This window comes from Podarcis gaigeae (assembly GCF_964106915.1).
Source record: "Podarcis gaigeae genome assembly, chromosome: 5".
NCBI classification, from domain to species: Eukaryota; Metazoa; Chordata; class Lepidosauria; order Squamata; family Lacertidae; genus Podarcis; species Podarcis gaigeae.
This window is the reverse complement of record NC_139681.1, coordinates 26550615-26561586: the sequence shown is the minus strand read 5'-3', so window position 1 is coordinate 26561586 and position 10972 is coordinate 26550615. Positions and strand designations below refer to the sequence as shown.

Here is a 10972-nt window from a genome sequence, read left to right as displayed (position 1 = left end):
CAACCAGATTAGCTAATGTTCAGGGGTAATGGAAGTTGTAGTCCAACAACATCCATGGACCCATGGTTGAAGAACACTATGGTAATGGTTGGGGTACTACCTGCCTATCAACTTTCCCTTTCTCCTTGCCAGCAGCTGCTCTGACTGGCACACTGCTGCTGACTCAAATGATAGGCACAATCAAGTAGGAGAATGAGAGGCTATGCTCACCTAAAATAGAACAAACTGTGTCCACACGCTCCTGCTTCCACCTGCCCCAGTGAGAAACTGTTGTCTGCTGATGCCACCTGCCCAATTGACTGCATGAGGGAGGGAGAGAGACTGACCATTGTGACCTCATCCTGAAGCTGCCTCCTTAAAGGAGAGACTGGCCATTGTGACCTCATCCTGAAGCTGCCTGCTTGAAGGAGAGACTGGCCATTGTGACCTACTTGTGAAGGTAAAAGGTAAGGTAAAGGACCCATGGACGGTTAAGTCCATGTGGCACTCATCTCGCTTTCAGGCTGAGGGAGCCGGCGTTTGTCCACAGACAGCTTTCTGGGTCATGTGGCCAGCAGGACTAAACTGCTTCTGGCAAAATGGAAGCCAGAGCGCAAGGAAACACCGTTTACTTTCCCACCGCAATGGTACCTATTTATCTACTTGCACTGGCATGCTTTCGAGCTTCTAGGTTGGCAGGAGCTGGGACAGAGGAATGGGAGCTCACTCCATCGTGGGAATTCGAACCGCCAACCTTCTAATTGGCAAGCCTAAGAGACTCAATGGTTTAGACCACAGCGCCACCTGCTTCATTGCGAGCTACTTTTGAGGTTGCTGACCAGAAGGTCAGACCATTCTGATGCTTTCCTAAGAGAGAGAGACTGGTAATTGTGACAGGCTGGTGCTGAAGGAAACAGACAGGCCATTGTGACCTTATTCTGGTGCCTTCTGCCTAAAGAAGGGAGACCAGCCATGGTGACCTCATGCTGATGCTGCCTGCCTGAAGGAGAATGGCCTTTGTGTCCTCATGATCATGTTTCATGCATGAAGGAGAGAGACTGGCCTTTATAACCTAATGCTGTTGATGCTGGCAGTCTGAAGGGAAGAGAGGCTGGCCATTGTGACCTCATGCTGATGCTGCTTGCCTGAAGCAGTGAACATTGTAATATAATACAATACCATTGATATTAGTATTAATGAATTTTTACCTTTCTCCCGCTATTCTTCCTCACATCTGTATTTAAATGTCTGCTTCCTTCTCTTTGTTGACAGGCAGTACATAGAGGGCGGTGTTCAACTAAGCCTAATTCCGAATAGACCTACTGAAACTAAGGAACCTAAATAAGTTACCTTCATAAATATTAGTAGGTCAACTTTGTGTAAAATGTAGTTGAATACCACTCATGCCGTGTGAACACAAATCTTGTCAAAGCTTTCATACCTGTTGCAGAACTTAATGAAAGAGTGCCTTTCATAACTATTGCTACAGTGTCCATTTTGTCTTTTTATATTGTTATCTTTGGCTGAAGGGTGATATACAAATTTTAATAATAATGGTAATGATAATGATAATGACAAAGATGAGTAAGCAATCTTTTATGTTTTATGGTAGCTGAAGTAATGACTTCAAATGAAAAGTATAAAACTGAGGTTTAGATTTGCTGAGCCATTTCAGTTTTTCACTGAACTTTTGCCAATTTAAAGCTATGGATTAGCAGAAAGGAAATAAGCTTTGTTTGAAAAGAGGATGAGTAGAAAGAGTTCCTAATAAACTGCAAAAGGACAGGCATTTTTAATACAACCATCTCACGCTGTTGTGGTCTTGTCTTCCCTCTGTATAGGAGAGGGCTGGCCCAATGATGAGGCATGGAGAAGCAGCTGCCTCAGGCCCCCATGGGCTCCCACCTGCTCCACTGCCACTAGAGAAGTGGTGCTAGAATCAGCACTGATATCTGCTAAGAGCTCATGAGATCTCACAGAGACATCTTGTGAGATTTTGATGAGATCTTGGGAGGTCGCGCTGGAAATCAGTGCCAAGGCTCTGCAGCGAGCCGTGTGGCAGTGGTGCCAGCAGAGGCAGGTGATGCAGCTTCATGTTGGGAAACTGTGTACGTGCAGCTACTCACACAGAGTCAATTAAGGTTTGGCAGACAGCCAGAAGGCAATCTGAAGGAGTAAGTCTGCCTGGTGATAACAGAGGCTCCCTGATTGGTCAAGCTCTCTCAAGGGAGTGATAATTAATGGCCTACTAACTGGAATGTGTTAGTTCAGAGTTTGGAGATCTGAGTTCTGTTCCTGTAAATAGTCCACTGTATATAATAAACACCTAACTACAAGTTCCTGGTTCCTGCTTCGTCTATCCTGTCTGCAGCCAAGTCGCCAATTGCTTCCGTGGATTCTGCGTTTACTCTGCTAGGTCTGGCTAAGGTCCTGCAACTAGTCAGAAAGTTGTGAAACACCAAATAGGTTTTATCAATACGTCAGTGCCAGAGGTAAGTGGCACAGCGGCAGAGGTGGCATTGTTGGGGGAGGTTGTGCAGCAGATCTCTTCCTACTTCTCAAGCCCTTGCAAAGCCCTCACGACTGTGCAGGAAAGGAGAGATTCAGCTAAGACTTCGCCTTAAGGAGAAACCATGACTGAATCCCTCCACCAGCAGGGGGGCGAGGTTTGGCAAGGGCTTTTCCTTGAGGGGAATCCCTTGCAGAGCCTCATGTCCCCCCACTGCGGGGGCAACAGTGGGGCATTTTGCCTCAGGTACCGAAATGCCTTGGGCCGCCCTTGGCATGGGGCCAACTTAAATCAAGATGTGAGCACCATTACATGCCGTAGGCAGTAAACTGCAGGTTTGTGAACACTTCCCTGGAAAGAAAACTTCGGACAAAAAAGAAAAAAAAAGGGGGAGGAGAAGAACATAAAAGGCAATATTTTAGAGCATATCTCAGCACATCCCAGTGACAGGATCATTTTGTATACTCAGGGAGGATTTTTCTAAAAATGAGAAAGCATTCAAACAGGATTTTCCATCTGCAGCCTGAATTGGTACAATCTGGGAAAAGCTTTACTCCTGGAACCCACCGATTATATAATTTGGCCCTACAAATAAACAACGCAAGGTAAAAAAGTTGCATGGACTCCAGCTGCCCTCCCCACAGGGCATACTCTTCATGCTTGAGTTCTTTTCTTCTAATCTTTGAATACAGATCAGGCACACATTTTGTTTTGCATGCTTTATTGCTGTTGCATTCCAGGATTCTTTCGTACTTCTCCCATCTAAGCAGAGAGCTGCAAGAAACCCCGGGCAACAGTCATAGGTAAATGAATCAATGTTTGTTTCACAGAACAATCTCAGGTCTCTTAGTGAACATAATAAGAGCCCTGCTGGATCAGGATAATGGCAGCAGCAGCAGCAGCAGCAGCAGCAGCAGCAGCAACAACAACAACAACAACAACAACAACAATTTATACCCTGCCCATCTGGCTGGGTTTCCCCAGCCTCTCTGGGCAGTTTTCAGCACATATAAAAACACAATAAAATGTCAAACATTAAAAACTTCCTGATAAAGGGCTGCCTTCAGATGTCTTCTAAAAGTTGTGTAGTTCTTTATCTCCTTGACATCTGAAGGGAGCGTGCCACTGCTGAGAAGGCCCTCTGCCTCGTTCCCTGTAATTTCACTTCTCACCGTGAGGGAACTGCCAGAAGGCCCTCAGAGGCAGATGTCAACATCTGGACTGAACAATGGGAGTGGAGACACTCCTTCGGGGATACTGGGCCATGACCATTTAGGGCTTTACAGCACAGCACCAACACTTTGAATTGTGTGTGGAAACAGACTGGGAGCCAGTGAAGGTCCTTTAGGACTGGTGTTATATGGTCCTGGTGGCCGCTCCCAGTCACCAGTCTAGCTGCCAGCACCCTGTTTTCACACTGGCCAACCACATGCCTATGGGACACCTGCAAACAGGACCTTAGAAGAACAACACTCTCTACTCCTAAGGTTTCCAGCAACTGGTATTCAGAAGCTTAAATGAAGATGCCAGTCTTTTTCAGACGGGCAACAATTATCTAGATATCTGAATTAGTACAGCACCAGCTCATGCACACATTTCACATATTGGAGAACACCATAGGTAAGTGGCTTCTATGTGGTTCTCTGTGTTATTGTGTATGTGTGTGCACAGAAACCATACATCTTAAATCTCATGTTGTCCTATTTACCAAGGCCCGTCTTCTTCACAGAGTCACTTACGTTGTTGCCAGGATCTGTTCACCTTGGGAAAGTGGAATTTATATTTTTCAAAAGCTTGTAGAAACCGGGGCCATAACTCAGGAGCGGAACATATGCTGAACATGTCTAAGGTCCCAGGTTAAACCCCTGGAATCTCCAGGGAACATGCTTTCATATCTGCACAAGGAAACACCTTTGCCTGAGATGGTAGAGAAACTACCACCAGCTCGAGTACAAAATAATTGGGCTCAGGGGCTCAGAGGCCGGACTCAGGTCACATTTGCACCATACATTTAAAGCACTCTTATTCCATTTTAAACATTCAGGGCAATCCAACAGAGATGCAATAACTAGAGTGGTTTCGCAGTCAATCCCTCCCCACAGGAAACTCTGAGAACAGGAGCTCTGCAAGGAGATGCTCCAAGTGTCCTGATTTTCCAGGGACAGTCCCGGAATTATGAAAGGCATCCCGGCTTCGGATTTGATCCCGGAAAACTGGAATTTAAAAATGGAAAATTGAGAAAATGAGAGAAACTGAAATTGACAGATTCACCCATCTATATGTCAAGGTAAGGAGACACAAAGTACTGTGATCCTGCATGACAGATTTTGTTCCATTATATGGTCCAGGTCTGCTGATTTTTGTCGAGCAGCCACACTTCTCTGTTATCATCCAAGTTCCGGCCCAACTGTATTCTGAAAAGACTTCTTCTTGTGTTTGTTTTATCCACAATTTTCTTGGGATAGAATAATTATTCTTGGCTTTTTCCTTTTTTTTTTTTTTGAATGGGACACTCTGCAGAAGCTCCAAGGAGAGCCATAATAAAATATTGCTTCTTTCTGAAAAATAATGAGGCTTATTAAAAAAAGATTAGTGACTTTGGGTCAATTCATATTCTCCTAATGGGGTTGCAATCAAATGATGAATGGTGCAAGGGAGTCCCCACTGCCCAGGAATAGCCCCATCTGCCCTGCTCATGAATAATATATAAAAAAATGAGGGGAAGAGGCAATGAGCAACCTCCACTAACCTCCTGCTGCCTTTTAGTTAATTAATGGTGCCTCATTACTGGTGGTCAGATGTTTTCAACACAGGCAAGAAGCTATCCATAAACGTCATAGACAAGCCCACCTCAAGAGCAATTAACACGTTGAAAACAACGCACATTTCTCGCTCAGTTTTCATTCCCACTGTGAAATAACTGGCCGCAATTTCTAATTCCTTTGCAATACACTTTCTGACCCATGGTAACCTTTAATTAAAATGCTTTAATTACAAATAATAGACTGCCAAATGAAATTCAATTGATTTCCCTCAAATTTCCTTCCCAGTAAGGATGCTTTGGCGTATAGGCTTGCAACAAACAGTTGGTGCAAGCACAGAGTCAAAATTATTTGCTACATGCGTGTGTGTGGCAGTATAATAATTTAATAATAATAATTTATTATTTGTACCCCATCCATCTGATTAGGTTTCCCCAGATACTCTGGGTGGCTTCCAGCATATATAAAAACATAATAAAACACTAAACATTTTTTAAAACATATGTACAAGTCTCTAGTGCAGCCACATTTTAAATGCTTTAAACCTTAAAAAGCTTCCCTATACAGGGCTGCCTTCAGATGTTTCCTAAATGCTATATAATTACTCATTTCCTTAACATCAGATGAGAGGGAATTTCACAGGGAAGGCCCAGTATGCCACCACTGGTCTACAATCGATAAATTCTGTGAGGTCTATGGATGATTGATTTCTAGAAATACCTTTAAGAAGTACAGTGATATTTCAGGTTACAAGCACCTTGGGTTACAAACACCGGGTTACAAACTCCGCTAACCTGGAAGTAGTACCTCGGGTTACAAACTTTGCCCCACGATGAGAACGGAAATCTCGTGCCAGTGGCGTGGCAGCAACGGGAGGCCCCATTAGTGAAAGCATGCCTTAGGTTAAGGGTTAAGAATGGATTTCCGGAACAAATTAAGTTCGTAACCTGAGGTTCGTGACCACTGTATAGGTTTTATAGTTCCTTCCTCCCTCACCCTATCACTGGATGATGAGAAATATAATATTGATAATACTAAACAGAATACAAATTAACAGTTAATTAATATATATATATATGGATGAACTGAATAATTTCTGTGAGGATTTTATTTCAAATTAACTTCCCTAAATTGTCAAGCACATCAAGAAATCGACTTGATTGACTGCATGTTCCAACATCCCGCGATAATGTCCTGTTCCATGCAGAAAATATGGGGAAACTACATGCTTCATTACATGTGGAGTATGCAGCTTTTTCAAAGGTTTTCAGTACCATGTGTTGGTTTATGTGTGAAGGGGAGGCTAATTATCACCAGGACCACAGGGCATGGGGAGGAGAAGTTTAAGCCTTCCCTCTCCAGCCACAATTCTCATGGAAATGCCGCCATCTGGTGAGGCAATAGCTTTAGGAGAAAAGTCTTATTGGTGTAAACACATGCACACAGGCAAAATAGGGGGAGTTCCTGGGTCTGAAACCCACTTGGCAAACATCACATTGCAATTTCTTACCCAGCAAACAACAACAGCCAATGAGAAATAGACACCTCTTTTGTGAAGAACACCTCACATTTTGCATGCAGAGAACCCAGGTTTGAATCAAGGGTACAGAGGCATCCTATAAAAGGTAGAGGAGGGACACATCTAAGCCCATTTGCATACACTAATTAACCAGGTCCTGTGAGGACTAAGTAGCCCCTTCTGAACATGTACAACAAGTGTACTTGTACAATTGTTCACTACTATTTTGCCTGACAGGTCAGCTCTGCATGGTAGCATCCAGGCAGTTGAAAATGGACCTCCTTTCACATCCCTCCCCTCCTCTCCCCACAACTGGGGTGGGTTAATCTGTCCATTCCCATTTCTTGCATTTTCTCATTTTTCCAGTTTTATTTATTTTTTTAAATGATATTTATTTAAAATTTCCAATACAAACATACAAATACCAATACAGACAACAGCAATAAAAACAAAATAAACAAACAAAGACTTTTTCCCCAACTTCCTCATACCTCCCCGTTTTGTATTCTAATTTCATTATCCAATCAGCAAATCCATTCCCTTATTTCCCAGGAGTTTTTTTTACTAATTCCATTCCTTTTCTTAGTCAAGGTCTCTGAAAACCACATTATTTTTAAACCCCTGTCTATCTAGCATTCATTAATCTTATAGTATTAAGATAGTCTTTAAATTTCTTCCAATCTTCTTCCACTGTCTCCTTCTCCTGGTCACGGATTCTGCCCGTCATCTCCGCCAGTCCCATATAGTCTGTCATTTTCATCTGCCATTCTTCCAAAGTGGGTAGATCTGGTGTCTTCCAATACTTTGCAATAAGGATCCTTGCTGCTGTTGTGGCATACAAAAACAAAGTTCTATCCTTCTTTAACACCACATGGCTAACCATACCCAGGAGAAAGGCCTCTGGTTTCTTCAAGAAGGTATACTTAAATACCTTTTTCATTTCATTATATATCATTTCCCAGAAAGCCTTGATCCTTGGGCATGTCCACCAGAGGTGAAAGAATGTACCTTCATTTTCTTTACATTTCCAACATTTATTATCTGGTAAGTGGTAAATTTTTGCAAGCTTGACTGGGGTCATGTACCACCTATATATCATTTTCATAATATTCTCTCTCAAGGCATTACATGCCGTAAATTTCATACTGGTGGTCCACAACCTTTCCCAGTCCACAAACATGATGTTATGACCAATATATTGCACCCACTTAATCATAGCTGATTTAACCATTTCATCTTGTGTATTCCATTTCAACAGCAAGTTATACATTTTTGACAAGTTCTTAGTATTGGATTCTAGCAATTCTGTTTCCAATTTTGACTTCTCCACATGGAAACCAATTTTCCTATCCTGCTTGTAGACCTCCATTATTTGGTAATAGTGAAGCCAATCTCGCACTTTATCTTTTAGATTCTCAAAACTCTGCAATTTCCACTTGTCACCCTCCTGTTCTAGGATTTCATAATATTTTGGCCATTTAGACTCCATGTTAAGTTTTTTCAATGCCTTTGCCTCCATTGGTGACAGCCACATTGGAGTTTTGTTCTCCAACAAATCTTTATATTTAATCCAAACATTATACAATGCTTTCCTGACAATATGGTTTTTAAAGCCTTTATGAACCTTAACCTTGTCATACCACAGATATGCATGCCACCCAAAAAGATTATTAAAACCTTCCAAATCTAAAATGTCTGTGTTCTCAAGAAGCAGCCAGTCCTTCAACCAGCAGAAAGCTGCTGATTCATAATAAAGTTTCAAGTCTGGCAGGGCAAATCCCCCCCCTTTCTTTTGCGTCAGTTAAAATCTTAAATTTTATTCTGGGTTTTTTGCCCTGCCAGATAAATTTGGAAATATCTTGCTGCCATCTCTTAAAACACTCCATCTTGTCAACAATTTGCAATGTTTGGAACAAAAATAACATTCTAGGCAATACATTCATTTTGATAGCTGCGATTCGACCCAACAAGGAAAGCTTCAAATTTGACCAAATTTCTAAATCCTTTTTCACTTGATTCCAACATTTCTCATAATTATCTTTAAATAAGTTCATATTTTTAGCTGTCATATTAATCCCCAAGTATTTTACATTCTTAACCACAGTTAAACCTGTTTCATTCTGAAACCTCTCCTTCTCCCCAACTGTTAAATTTTTCTCTAATACCTTAGTCTTAGATTTGTTTAGTTTAAATCCTGCCACTTGACCAAACTCTTGAATTAATTCCAAAACCCTTTTGGTGCTAGATTCTGGCTCTTGTAATGTAAGTACCAAGTCATCTGCAAATGCTCTCAGTTTATATTGTCTCGCTCCGACCTGAACCCCTTTAATCAGCTGGTCTTTTCTTATCATGTTCAGCAAAACCTCCAGGACCGAAATAAAAAGTAGTGGGGAAATTGGGCACCCCTGACGTGTCTCTTTTTCTATCTTAAATTCTTCTGTAACTATGTTATTTACAATTAACTTTGCTTTTTGTTCAGAATATATTGCACCTATACCATTTTCAAAACCTTGGCCTACCCCCATCCCATGGAGATTCTTCTTCAAAAAGGTCCAGAAACATTGTCAAAGGCTTTCTCTGCATCCACAAATATCAGGACGGCTTTTGTATTTATATTGACTTCTAGCATTTCCAAAATGTCTATTATATTCCTTACGTTGTCTGATAGATGCCTTCTCGGGAGAAAGCCCGATTGGTCCCTGTGAATCTCCCCCATCAAAACTTTTTTCAGTCTCTTAGCTAAAATGTCAGCAAATATTTTATAATCCACATTTAATAAGGAAATTGGGCGGTAGTTTTTAAGTTGAGTCTTTTCAGTCTCTGTCTTTGGTATAAGCGTGATAAAAGCCTCTTTCCACGTTTCAGGTGCTTCTTTCCCCTCCAAAATTTCATTACAGACTTCCTTCAAAGGTTGTATTAGCCAGTCTTTTAAAGTCTTATAATATTTGGAAGTCAGCCCATCAGGCCCCGGAGATTTGCCCAGTTGCATGTTTTGAATGGCACCTTCTATTTCTTGTTCAGTTATTTTCTGATTTAAAGTTACTTTACCTTCACTTGAAATTTCCTTCATCCCATTTTTCTCCAAAAATTGTTCTATATCGATGTCTTTTTGTGGCCCTTGTGCATATAATTGTTTAAAATATCTCTGGAAGCAGCTTCTAATTTCAACTGGATTGTTGATGTTCTTTCCATCCACTTCTAAATTTGTCACTGTATTTAATTTCTGTCTCTTCTTCAATTGCCAAGCCAAAAATTTCCCACATTTATCCGCTGATTCAAACGTTTTCTGTCTCATTTGTTTGATTTTCCATTCTATTTCTTGGTTCATCAATTCCATATATCGAATTTGATATAATTTAATTTCTCTCAGGATCTCCTGAGACTTTGGTTTGGATCTTAGTTTCTTTTCTCCTTCTTTGATTTTTTCCAAAATTTTATCTTTTTTCTCATTTTGGCTTCTCTTTTTTATTGCATTTTGTTGTATCAAGAAGCCTCTCATGACCGCTTTACTTGCGTCCAGTTTTTCCAGTTTTAAATTCAGATCTCCACATCAGTTTGCATTAAAAAAAAAAAAGACCTCATGAAAATTCACCAGCATTTTAGTGCAACTTTGTTCTACGGTCCATATGTTTGTATGCAATTACTGTACACCTAATATACACATTTTTGCAAGGCAATTTCCCCTAATATGATGCACTTTTGTGTGTTGGTTTCACTAATGCATATACCTGAATTGCATATATTACTCTAATATGTGCCTTTTGGAACATGTTACTTGCCTGCATTGTATAATTCAGAGGGATAGCTAAGGATAGCTGTGTTTCCATTTGCATATTGTGAATTAGGTAGGTTCATGAACTGAATTGATTTTGTACCCCGTTTCTACCCACAACTGACTGCTTTATGCCCCTTGGCAGTAGCAACTATTTCACTGGTGCACCCTGAGAGGCCTGCACCCTCAGGAAACCTGCATGAGCACACTGCCCTTCAGACTCCCTCTCTGACCTCATTAGACTCCCATCCTCAGGGCCTCTGAAAGCAGATCATATCAGGGCAGGAGAAAAGAACCCATATATACTTAGCAACACGGAAACACCCTCCATGGTAAAGTCAAAGTTTTTAAGGAACAGCATCTGGGATGAAGGGAATTCTTTAAAAAAAATAATAAATGTGTGTGGGGTTGTGGTTCGAGGACCCGACCAC

The 10972-nt window shown here is 41.3% G+C and overlaps 1 long non-coding RNA gene across 2 annotated transcripts; it reads left to right on the top strand.

Annotated features, from left to right (window-relative positions):
• The first annotated feature begins 315 nt into the window (after positions 1-315).
• Positions 316-2315, top strand: LOC310845468. Of its 2 annotated transcripts, XR_014564776.1 has the most exons (3): positions 316-446; positions 1252-1343; positions 1821-2315. It is a non-coding gene; the product is annotated as an uncharacterized lncRNA (long non-coding RNA). The 2 variants fall into 2 exon arrangements; XR_014564777.1 differs by having other exon boundaries at positions 1252-2315.
• The last annotated feature ends 8657 nt before the right edge of the window (positions 2316-10972 follow it).